General features: G+C 44.7%; 1 protein-coding gene across 2 annotated transcripts in view; it reads right to left on the reverse strand.

Moving 5' to 3' along the window:
- PREP (prolyl endopeptidase) overlaps nucleotides 1-13,475 on the reverse strand; it is a 156,972-nt gene that overhangs the window by 81,620 nt on the left and 61,877 nt on the right. The gene's annotated exons all lie outside the window — the stretch shown is intronic.

A 13,475-nucleotide genomic window follows, 5' to 3' on the forward strand; every position in this document is an offset into this window, starting at 1 on the left:
CACTGATCTGTCAATTTCAGCGGCAGCTCTTCAATTTCATTCCCCTCTTCCAGCACTGCATTTGTCTGAGCAAAGAGTGGCATGGGGCTCACGAGCCACGGGTTGGCCACCCCTGAAGTAGAGGATACAAGAACATCACCAATCGCCTCCTTGGGGATTCAAAAATATCCAACAGAACTCAGGCTTTGTTCTGTTCTATCAAGGACAAAGAGATTCATAGATTCAAAGGCCAGAAGGGACCACTGTGATCAACTCTGACCTCCTGTATTGCATAGGCCATAGAACTTCCCCAAAATAATTCTTAGAGCATCTCTTTTAGAAAAAAAATCTAATATCGATCTACAAATTGTCACTGATAGAGAACCCACCACCACCTTTGGTAAACTGTTGCACTGGTTAATTATTCTCACTATTAAAAAATGTACATCTTATTTCCAGTCTGAATTTGTCTAGCTTCAGCTTCAAGCTTCTGGACTGTGTCATACCTTTCTCAGCTAGACCAAAGAGTTCATTATTAAATATTTGTTCCGCGTGTAGGTACTTACAGACCTAGCCTTTTCTTTGTTAAGCTAAATAGATAATCCGAATATGTAAGTAAATTGATACAGCATGTACTGGCTCCATAAAACACCACATCAATTTATTTTTAAATCCCTTCACATTCAGTAATATAATGAACTGAAATATTACAAGAAAAGGAGAGATGATAGTAGAGTTTTAATTGCCACAAGTTAAAAAAAAAAACAAACAAACCCCACCCCCCAACACAATAACTAAGAGAGCCGCTGGATGACTCAGGCCATTTTAACCCCATTAAATCCAATAAGTTAGTGTATCAGAGCTTTCTAATACAATAATAAAGCTCACTTCTCTAAATTGCCATTTTGGTTTGAGAAACCTTACTCATCTTTTCATGAAAGATGATCTATGAGCCAACTAAATCCTACTCTTTATATCACAGTAATGCCATGTTTTTATTTTATCATTTACCTTTAATTTATATTAACTAATTTACAGTGAAATGAGAGCCACCTGGGAATTGCCATATTGTATAAGACCTGTGTTCTATCCAATCCAGTATTCTGTCTCTGACAGTGGTCAGCACTTCACAGAAAATCCTGGCTCCAATGAAGTCAATGGGAGTTTTGCCATTGCCTTCAATGGAGAGTCAACCTTTCACTCAAGATGCATAAAAAATGGTGCAGGTATGATGATGTGAGATAATCTATGTTTCATGAAGGATTTATGATAATAGTTGGAGATTGTTTTACAGCTCAGGCCTGAGGTTTAATATCGCTAACAAAAAAATTGTTATAATAGATAATGTTAATGCTATATATTCCTGCTATCCATATAAATGTCCATTCCCTCTCTGTCACAAAGAGTTCCACAACCTAATTATGAGTTTATTAGCTTTGAATTTTCCATATTTCAGTTTTACTGAATGTCTCATTTTTCTTATGTATGAGATGTAGACAACAGGAGTTCCTGATCTACCTTCTCTAGATCATTTATTAGTTCATATACTTTATCACATTCCCCTTTATTCATTTTTCCTTTCTCAGGTAAATAATCCCAGTCTTTTCAATCTCATCACATGAAAATGTTTCCATGCCAATTATAATTTTCCTTGCTTTTATTTAAACCCCCTCCAGTTCTATAATATTCTTTCTGAGATGGATCTCATGAGATTAATTTTTCCCTATTCTGTATTGTATTAAATCTTATTTTTAACTGCAGATGTCAGTCTTAAAAAGAAATATGTTTCTGAATGCTATAAAAGTAGTATAATACAACTCTATACAAGATCAACCACACTGAAGAAAGAGATGGTATTCACTGATAACAATGTTGGACTGCGTGACTGTGTTCCAATAAGGGAATTTAAATTACCAATGAAGGGTTAAATGTGTCCTTGTTTCTCTCCACAGAATCAAATCTCTTAGCATCATACAGACAAGAGACACTGTATACTTTGTAGCACAAGAGATGCAAAACATACTATAGCTTTTCAAGTCAGTAATTTGGAACCCTTTCATAGCAAAGGCTGCTTCCTCATTCACTGAACATCTTCACTCCAATTTAAATATGCAAATTCAGAAATTGTTTCACTAAATTAAATTCTCATTCACCACCAAACTGCTTAAGCATATGAATGAGGACATGTGAGCAGAGTTTCACTGCACTATATTAGAGTTCACAACAACCAGGCTTTAACTTTTTTTTTTTTTTTTTTTTTTTTGGGGGGGGGGGGGTAAGCGGGGAGTGGGAGGTCAACGTAATTTCCACCTCCCTTCATAATAAAGCATTGTCTGTCATGACAGTACAAAATCACAAATAAAGCAAAGCAGGGAGCATACAAATTAGAATTTTGAGTGGCCAATGGACTTAGTGGGGAGCAGGATCTTTTGATTTGCTCCTAGCACAATGCCTACAGATGACAAATATGACTACTTGTACATCAGTGAAGGTCTTGAAACTCTCTCTTTCAGAAGCAAGATACTGAGGTTGACCAGAGAGACTGGAAACCTGGGTTTTTAAATCAACTATTAAAAATGTCAATAGAGAAAAAATGAATTTAAAAAGTGACATTAAAAAATCCTGAAATAATCTGAGATGCAGGTTTGAATGATGTGAAGCAACTATTATTTTTATATTCCAGTAGTGCCTATGTGTTAGAAACTGTCCAACCATACAAGACGACAATTCTTGCCCCAAAGAGTTTGCAATCTAAGATGACAACGTGAAGAACAGTTACTTACCTCGTAACTGTTGTTCTTCAAGATGTGTTGCTCATGTCCATTCTGATTTAGGTGTGTGCGTGCACCACATGCACTGGTGCCAGAAATTTTTCCCCTATTGGTACCTATAGGTACCCCTAGTGGTACCCATAGGGCTGGCTCTAGCGCCCCGTGCAGCGCTGCCAGCCCCCTTCCCTTTCAGTTCCTTCCAACAGAGGGGACAAAGGATGGGTTGTGGAATGGACATGAGCAACACATCTTGAAGAACAACAGTTATGAGGTACGTAACCGGTCTTTCTTCTTCAGTTGCTTGCTCATGTCCATTCTGATTTAGGTGACTTACCAGCTGTGCCTCTGAAGGTGGGCAGGAGTTCATGGGCATGAATATTGCAATACTGCTCTGCCAAAACCAGCATCATATCAAGCTTGCTGTGTGATGGCATAGTGGGATGTAAAAGTGTGTATGGATGACTATGTAGCATCTCTACATATATCCTGAATAGGCACATGTGCCAGGAAGGCCGCTGAAGATGCCTGGGCCCTTGTGGAATAGGCGACAAGGATGCTGGAGGCATGACTCCCGCTTGCTCATAGCAGGCTCAAATGCAGGCTGTAATCCAGGATGATATTCACTGTGATGAGACTGGCTGCTCTACATCCGGTCAGCGATTGCTACAAAGAGCTGTGTGGAGCGGCAAAATGGTCTAGTCCTATCAATGTAGAAGGGTAGGGTCCTCCTAACATCACGAGAATGAAGCTGCCTCTCTTTGTTAGAGATTTGAGGCTTCGGGCAGAATACCGGCAGGAAAATGCCCTGGTTAACATGGAAGTGGGAAACGACCTTTGGTAGGAATTCAGGATGAAGGTGGAGCTGGACCTTGTCCTTGAAAAATACTGTATATGGAGCCTCTGAGGTCAAGGCCTTAATCTCAGACACTCGTCGTGCAGAGGTAACTGCTACTAGAAAGGCCACCTTCCAGAACAGGTGCGTGAGGGAGCAGGAGGCCAGCAGTTCAAAAGGCAGAGCCGTGACCCAGGATAAGACAAGGTTTAGGTCCCACTGGGGAACTGGCTCCTGGATTGGAGGGAAGAGCCTTTCCAGTCCTTTGAGGAATGCCATCTTGTGGGAAAACACTGATCTGCCCTGTATCGGTGGGTGAAAAGCTGATATCACTGCCAGATGTACCTTGACAGATGAGAAGACTAAGCCTTCCTGTTTCAAATGAAGGAGGTAGTCCAGGAGACTTCATCAGTGTTACATTTTGATGGGCCACCCAGCAGGTGAAACACTTCCATTTTGCTATATAGGATGCTCTGGCGGAAGGCTTCCTACTTTCCAACAGGACTCTTTGAACTTGAGCCAAACAATGACGCTTTTACCTATTCAGCCACGAAGCATCCATGCTGTCATGTGCAGGGAGACCAGGTCTGGGTGGAACAGCTGATCCCAGTCCTGGGAGATGAGACTATCAGGATGACTTGTGCCCTGTCCCTCTTGATTTTCATGAGTACTCTGTGCAAAAGAGGAACCAGGGGAAATGCATACATGAGACCCCTCGATCACGATAGGAGGAAAGCATCGGCCAGGTAGACGTCCTCTGCCCCCAGGAGAGAGCAGAAGTTAACGCATTTCCTGTTCTCCCTGGTTGTGATCAGATCCACTTGGGGAGATCCCCACCTTTGGAAGATGCAGTAGGTCACCTCCTAGTGGAGTGACCATTCGTGGTGAGAGCAAAAGTTTCTGCTCAAATGATCTGCTAGGGTATTCTTCTACCCAGGCAGATGGACCGCCTCCAGGTGAACGTTGTGGTCCATGCAGAGGTCCCACAGGCATAGGGCTTCCCAGCACAAGGCTGAGGATCTGGCTCCCCCTTGTTTGTTGATATAATACATTGCCACTGTGCTGTCTGTGAGAACCCTCACCACCTTGTTGGACAGGTGTGGCGGGAACACCTAGCAGGCCAGGCAGATTGCCCAGAGTTCCCTGACATTGATGTGAATAGCCAGCTTTTCCCTGATCCAAAGGCCCTGAGTTCATAGGGCACTGAGGTAGAAACCCCAGCCCACATCCGAGGCATCTGAGACCAGGGACAATGTCAGCCTTGTGGCCTCGAAAAAGGCACTCCTGCTAGCACTTGTTGTGGGTTCATCCATCATAACAGTGAGGTAAGTATGCAGGGGGGAATCATGAGAACTGTGTCCAGGGCATGCCTGGATGGGGAGTATACTGTTGCCAGCCACATTTGCAGCAGCCAGAGCCGTAGTCTGGCATACCGCACCATATAAGTACAAGCCTCACCGTAGTAAGGGGGTGGGCCCTTAGACTGGTTATAAACTCCATATTCGTTAAGAACCTGGCCCTGGGCAGTAACGCTTTGGCTTGAATAGAGTCTAGGACTGCCCCTATGAACTCTATTCTCTGGACCAGTGTAAGTATTGATTTCTATTCCTTTACAAGCAGGCCCATTGACCGACATGTGTCTCTTATGATCTCGATGCCGCGCTGGACCTGTTCCCTTGAACGACCTCTGATGAGCCAATCGTCCAGTAAGGGAACACTTGTACTCCTCTGCGCCTGAGGTGGGCCGCTACTACCACCATGCATTTGGTGAATACGCAAGGGGTGGTGGAGAGACTGAATGGAAAAACTGTAAACTGGTAATGTCGTGTGCTAACCATAAACCTCAGGAATCTTCTGTGGCCCAGGAAAATGGCGATATGGAAGTAGGCATCCTTCAAATCGAGGGCGGCGTACCAATTGCCCGGATCCAGAGAGGGAATAATGGTCGCTAAAGAGACCATAGGAAATTTGAGCTTTTTGAGGAACTTGTTTAGGGCCTGCGGGTCCAGTATGGGTCTCAGACCTTCCTTTGCTTTTGGGATTAAAAAGCACCGGGAGCAGAATCCTTTGCCCCTCAGTCTTTGAGGGATCTCCTCCACTGCCCCCACCTGCAAGAGGGCTTGTACCACTTGAACAAGTAGTTGCTTGGGAGAGGGGTCACTGAAGAGGACAGGAAGGAAGGAAGGGGGGGGGGGGGAGTGAAACATACTGTAGGGTATAGTCAGTAGCCAGTGTTTAGCACCCAACAGTCCGAAGTTATGGCCATCCAGGACGGGAAAAAGGAGGTGAGGAGGGAGGAGAATAGTCGGGAGTCTAGATCTCAGGTATTGCCTAGTAAGTCGCCCCCGGACACACCTTCAAAAACTTCATTTTCCACCTGAGGCATGACAGCTCAGGCCTGGCTTTGAAACAGAGGCCGGTGAATTTCCTTGACGACGCTTTTAGCCTTTATTTCCCTTTCTGTAGGACTCTCCTTTGAACTAGCCTCCAAAGTGATGCTACTGAGAGGGTCTAAAGTGTCTCCTTGACGAAGATGGAGTGTAAAGGTCCAGAGAACATAATGTAGCCCTTGAATCTTTTAACCCATGCACCCTGTGGTCAATCTGGTCTGCGAACAGGGCCAAGCCATCACACGGAAGGTCCTGGATAGACTGCTGTACTTCTGCCGAGAGACCGGACGACTGAAGCCACAACACTCTCCTCATTGACACCACGGAGGCTATTGACCATGCCGCAGAGTCAGCCATGTCTGTAAGGAGGCTCGGGCCACTGTCTTTACCTCCTCCAGGATTGCCTCCAATCCCTGTTTGGAGGAATGTGGGAGGGAATCAATACACTTCTCTAGCGACTGCCATATGTTAAAATGGTACCGACCCAAAAGTGCCTGTTGGTTGGCCACCCTCAGCTGTAGGCTTACAGTCAAATAACTTTGCGACCAAATAAATCCAATTTTTTGGTGTCTTTGTTCTTTGGAGTTGAGCTCATTTGCCCGTCTGTCGTGCTCATTGGCCGCTGCGACCACCAGTGAGCCCAGGGGTGGCTGCATGTACAAGTACTCAAACCCCTTAGCGGGCACATAGTATTTCTTCTCTGCCCGCTTGGATGTGGAGGGCAAGAAGCCGTGGTCTGCTACAAAGTCTTAGCCAGTTTCACTACCACCTCATGCACTGGGAGGGCCACCCTGGAAGGGGCTGCAGATGCTACAATGCCAGAGAGTTCATCTACAGGCTCCGTGAGTTCCTCAGTCTTGAGGGCTAGATTGGCTGCCACTAACTTCATCAGCTCCTGGTGCGACTTGTAGTCGTCCAGAGGGGCAGCATGAGAGGTCCTGCTACTGCCTCGTCTATTGAGGACGAGGAGGAGACCAGTAACTGGGGGACAGCTGAAATCTCTTCCCTAGTCGGGATGGTCACCGATGGGCTGCCTGAGAGCGACTCCTTGTGGTCTGAGTCAACATCTAAGATAAGTGCCATGGTCAGTGGCAAAGCGTGGTACCAAAGTTCCCGCAGATGAGAGTAGGTAAGGCGCTGTGGGCTGAGGGAACCCCCAAGAGTTCCAAAACTGCCAAGGTCCAGCACATTGTCCTTGAGGCCCCCCCCCCCCCCATTTGTGGTGGCAAGAGAACCCTGTTGGGTGCTTCACAGCCTGTCCCTTCGAGGGAACGATGACCTCCTCCCCGAGTCCAAAAAGGTGTACCCCAGTGACCATGGGGGTGGCGACACCGCCTATTTCCCCACCTCACCTTGCTGGAGTTCTGGTGTCGGGGAGTGGTGCCGAGAACTTGAGCGCTAACTATGCCTTGACTGTGACTTGTCCTTTGGTTTTCTGTAAGGACTTGAGCAGTGCTGGGGCTTCGGTGACCTACTGTGTGATGCTGACTCATGGTGCTGTGGGCTCCGGGAACTGCATCCCTCCAAGGATCAAAGCTGACTCCTGGCAGATCGGTGCATTTGTTCTGGGGACTGGCACCTAATGTCCAGCAACCGGAGGTGCGAACCTGACCTCTCTCAGCGCTGTTCCAGGGATCGGTGCTGAGAATCCGGTGACCGCTGCAGGGCTGGTGAGCGATGACCAGCTGATGGGGAGTGTTGCATCTGTGCTAATGCTGACTTCCCTTTTGACGGAACCCTGGCTGGGGTGTCCGCTCCTTAGTACAGCATCCTGCTCTCTTGCAGAGTAGGTGGCACCGGAGTGGATAACAGGTCCTTCATCACCTGGAACGCCTCAGGCGTGGTGGGGGACCAACAGGAGGCCTGGGCCTCTGCCGCTCCGCAGAGTCGTCGGTGGCATGGGTGCCAGGCTTGATGCCCGTTTCGGTGGAGACCTCCTCGGGGTTGATTCCAGTTTTCTCAAACTTTTCTTAGCTGGCTTTGGGGCCGGCAAGTGCTCCCTTGCGGAGTGCACTTTCTTGGGGCACTTCTTTGGCACCAGGAAAGTTGAACGGTGCCAGGATTACTCTGTGCTCAGTCCCAAATCTGATCTCAGTTCCGACGCTGGTCAGAGCCAACTCCATCAGAAGGGCCTTAAGCCTAATGTCCCAGTCCTTCTTAGTTCATGGGCAAAAGCCCTTACAGATCTTACACTTTTCGGAAATGTGAGTTTCCCCCAAGCACTTCAAACAGTTTTGGTGCGGGTCACTCAACAGCATATACTTCTTGCACGAAGCATAGGCTTAAATCCCAGGGACTGGGACATGCTCCAACCCTGGGTAAACTTGCTAACTAACAATCTAACTTTTAAGTACTAATTTAACAACTATATAAACTAGAAAAAACAACAAAAACCACTAGAAAAACGGAGACTTGCAAGAGCAAAAGAGTTGTTTCAGCCCCGTCATGGGTAGTAAGAAGGAACTCAGAGGGAGGGGGGCCGATAGCACCATATATGTGACTGCATATGCACGCCGCTGTAGAGTGCGCTAGAGCCTGCCCTACGGGTACCACTAGGGAAAAAATTTCTGGTACCGGTGCCTGTGGCACGCACACACACCTAAATCAGAATGGACATAAGCAAGCACTTGAAGAAAAAGGGAGAAGGGGAAGAGGGATAACAACATGCAGCCAAAAGGTATTGTAAAAAAAAGTAATCTAGATGAGATGGAATAAGCAGTTACAAATTTATACAGCATCCCTCTGAAAAAATTTGTCTCAGAAACAACCATTGAAAACTGGCATTCAGTCAAACCTTCCTTGGTCTCCTATGTAAGCACCAGTGACGGCTCAGATATAAAGGCCACTCAAGCATGCATTTAGAGAGAATTATTCTATTGGGGACAAGTAGCGAGGGAGAAGCAAAGCACATGACACAGTTTACTGAATCCTTCTCCCTGCTTGTCATATAATGATGAAGAGCTATATATGCCTACATATAAAAGCGTCTGAACAGAAAAGCTGTATTACTGCTATCTTCAAATTAATACACTAGAAATACTGATAAGAACTACAGTTAGACTATTTCTTCATTTGACTGAAACATAAATAAACCCAACAGAACAAGAAGTCAACAATAAAAAAAGATAGGGACAAAAGCACAACACACACAACAGATATATTTTAAAGTTTAATAATGTTGTTCTCGTAAAAGTCACATTTGTGATGTATACAAATTCAGGTCCTAATCCTGCTATGAACTCTGAACAAGCCAGGGCAGGTGCCTACTGAAGGATCAGGGCTATGGTTTGAGTGATGATTAAATAGTGGAAAAGGTAATTTGATCAAGATGCAATTATGATGCAAGAACAGCTACAGAAGGTCCCCCTCCACCATCACCGTTGTATGTCTCACAATAATGCCATCCACTCTGGGGGAGAGATGATAAATAGTGACTTGCTCCCAGTGTATCAGTTTGTGGAGGTTTGAAGCCTTTCCCATTATAGTCCACACTTTATGAGAAGTCAGCACATAATGTATTTTGTAGCAAGTATCTTCTCACATGTGCAGGTTGAAGAGACAGCATTCATTGATCAGCTAATGTTCCCGTGGGAGTTTTATAACATCAGAGGGAAAGCATGTTTTATGGACAATGTAAAAAACATCAATTACCTTTTTTTTTTTTTAATGTACTGAAGCACTCAACATTAACTGGTAAGGATACAGATTTTAATCTCAATAAAGTTATGTTCCATTTCAATTTTTGTCACATATTTTTGTGTAAGAACGATTGTTTCACCACAAATCTGGAGTGTTGGGGACAGTCAGCCTGTAAACTAGAATGCCTGGTTCATCAAGACAGCATGAACATTTGCTGGATGGCTACAGTATTGGATGGTTTCACTAACGTCTGAACAACTCTGTGTAGGTAAAATAGGCCAAATTATACTCAAGTAAGAATCAAGTCCGTATCCAACTTCATTCCATTTTTCAGTTCCCAGACTTTATTCCAATTTGATTTTTGAGCCTTGTGAAAGTCACTGAAAGTTATGGATATAAACACTAAAGTGTTACTTTCAAATCATAAGTAAAACTTTCTTGCAGTACTCAACCAATTAAGCTGAATTCATCCACACATGCGAGTTATTACATTGGAATAATATAAGAGTTACTTTTTGTTCATGTAATAGACCTCACGTCATTATGCCTCCCTTCTTTATTGGAAGCCTCCCCCTCTTTCTCCTGGAGTGAAAAATCCGATTTTAATTACATTAAAAAAATAATTACGCTGCTTTCTCCACCCACTGTCAGGAACTCAGCTGACTCCTCTCCGTTGTCTAGCAACAAGCTCGGCCCAATAAACCCTCACTATGTGACTGTGCTCCCTAATTAAACAGAAGGGCCAACAGATCACCACTTAAGCCCTGTAGCAATAGCAGCACAGTGACTGTTCAATGTGTTCCATGCTTACAGCTGCATTAAACCTGCTTCCTGTACCAGCTCTTGCTCTGACCCCAGTCCTTACATTCCTCTGAACTCCTGGCTCCAACCATTGCCTTGTCCATTGACTCCACCTCTGGTTCTGACCTCTGGTTCTGCTCTGACCACTAGGCAAGACTCCTGTTCCAACAACTAGGTTGCACTGCCTACACCTTGATTTGCAACACCAAAGCACCCTGGTTTTGTTTATTTGTTTTTAAAGACTGAGTTCTAGATTCTCCTTCTGCATGTGTATCTTGCAGGAAAACAATACCTACACTCCAAATAATTTAGAACTTTGGTCGTAGATTAGCCCTTTTTTGCATTATAGAAAATAGTTTAGAATGATCTTGTTTCCACATAATTTCTGTCTTCCCCGGTCCCTATTTAAGATCCCCTCATTATCTTTAACATCTAGGCATCCTTTGCCCCTAGATTATCATTTTCTAAAAGTTGCATCGTTCTTCGAAGATTCAGTTCACTAAGATTAGTTATCTACATAACCTTTAATATATTTCTTAAAATGGTGCTTATGTTACCTTTCAAACACATTTTATATAGATGAGGAAACTCTTTTGCCCTTGGAATCCCAACCTCTATTACTGAAGATTACAGAGACAAGGTGGGCGAGGTAGCATCTTTTATTGAACTAACTTCTGTTGGTGAAAGAGACAAGCTTTTGAGTTTACACAGAGCTCTTCTTCAGATCTGGGAAACTGACTCGGGGCGAGTCTACACTACAAAATTAAGTTGACTTAAGTTACGCCGACATACAGCTACCACAATAATAAAATCGATTTTTCGTGGCCACACTATGCTCCTTCTGTCGGTGGGATGCTTCCACCAATTGAATAAAGTGTGTGTCATTGTGGAGCACTGACAGACCGGAGCCTCAGCTGTCAGTCCCAGCTGGCAGGGCTGCAGGCGGAGGTGGAGTTATTAGGTTGGTGTAGTGGTCAACTTATATTACCAGAAGCAACATTCTAATGTAGACATTTACAGAGTTAGGTTGAGGTAAACTGCTCTATCTCCAGTCCCATTCAGCCCTCAGTCCTACTCTGCCTCCAGACCCAGCTGCGCTCTCATTCCCTCTCCACCCCCAGACCACCCCAGCCACAGCTCCACTCCGCCCCCTGCTCCGGCCCCAGTCCAGCTTTGCCCTCATTCCTTCTCTGCTCCCAAACCAGTTTTGCCTCTAGCCCCAGCTCCTCCCCCATCCCTAGTTCCGCTCCCAGCTCCACCTTCAGCCCAAGGTTCACTGCTACGGAAGCCTTGCCTGTGCAGTAATGAGGGAGCACGGACAGATTATGTTACTGGTAAGGGAGGGGGGACCATTCAAGGTGAAGTGGCCTGTTAACACCTCTCCAGTCTTAGGGAGGAAAGGAAATGAGGAAGGGAAGCAGCTAGGAGGTGGGAGGGAAGAATTGTCAGAGGGTTATAGATTGTTGTAATAAGCCATAAATCCAGTGTCTCTATTCACTCTATGATTTCTAGTGCCATAACTTTGCCAGACACTAAAAATCATGGACTGAATAGAGACACTGGATTTATGGCTTATTACAACAACCTATAACCTACTAACAACCCTTAGGGTTGCCAACCCTCCAATATTGTCCTGGAGTCTCCAGGAATTAAAGATTATGTCATGTGATGAAACCTCCAGGAATAAGTCCAACTAAAACTGACAACCTTAACAGCCCTCCCCAGGCCTGATAGCTTGAGTTCTGCTAGATTCAGTTGTCAGTGCCCCACAATGCCCCACCCTGAATTTAAATTGGCGGAGGCGCTCTTGGTGAGGATGCACACCACCAACAGAAGGAGCTGGTATGGACATGCAAAGCCAATTTAATTATTGCGGTGGTTGTATGTTGACGGAACTTATGTCGATTTAATTTTGTAGTGTAGACTTGCTCTGAGTAAGTTTCCCAGATCTGAAGAAGAGCTCTGTGTACACTCAAAACATATCTGTCTCACCAGCAGAAGTTAGTCCAATAAAAGATATTACCCTCACCCACTGTCTCTCTCTAATATCCAGATGACTATAACAACACTGCATACTGAAGATCAGCTGGCTAGCCGCACCTGAGAACCTCTTATTTCCTCTAAAGCCTCAAGCGTAGGATATGCAAAAGCTTTGCATGACAAAAAAATTGTAATAATTTAATTGTATCATGACATTTTATCTAGAATTCACCACTCTTTCAGTTCTCTACCATTCACATTTCCTCTTGTTCCTGTCTTTAGACTAATCCCATTAGCAGCATCTGTCACTGCTTTTCTCTAGCAAGTAATGTGCTCACAGTTCCTGTTGGACTTTTATCCTTTTTCTCCCTCTCATCCCATCATAGAACAGATGGTATCTCATGCTGTTCTGGATATACAAGAGAATCCAGGAATTGGCTGCCACTGCCTCTTGCAGCATTAAGGAATCCGGGCTTTCCCTTGGATACTGCACTCAGTTTAGCTGGATAGCAACACAGTGGTGCTCTTTTCTTTCAGATTCTTCATAATAACTGTATTCTCTTATGAGGTTTCCCTACTCCAATATCAGAAACGGACATTACGCAGCTGTCCTTACTAGTACTGAACCCACCACTCTGGCCTATCTCAGGGCCATTGCTACAAAAAGCTTTACTAAAATACCCCTTCACCCTGGAGCGGTTTTCCTAGGATATGCTTTGTCTATCTCAGGTCCAAGGGACTTTTTCTTCAGGTACAAAGATTTTAGTAATAAGATTCATGTGAATGGATAGTTTCCTTGTTCTCCCACTAGCAGCCCAAATCAACTGTAACTCTACAGTTGATCTGCACATTCTATCTTCTAGACCACCTATTTAACAGACATGCTTGAAGACATTCTGTAGCTTCCCAGATTGTGAGCACTGGTTGTTTATCAGTCCTCAAAACCACTTACCCTTTGTTCCATTCATTTAAATCTTTCCTTAAATTAATCCATCCTAGCTTTAATACCTTTGAAGACAGTGGACAAAGCTCCTGCTTGGTCAGAAATTTCCCCCCACTCTTTTAGACTTGCAATATTTTCTT

Source organism: Emydura macquarii, unplaced genomic scaffold, assembly GCF_026122565.2.
Source record: "Emydura macquarii macquarii isolate MOO-44397 ecotype Brisbane River unplaced genomic scaffold, CSIRO-AGI_Emac_v2 contig_1146, whole genome shotgun sequence".
Taxonomy (NCBI): domain Eukaryota; kingdom Metazoa; phylum Chordata; order Testudines; family Chelidae; genus Emydura; species Emydura macquarii.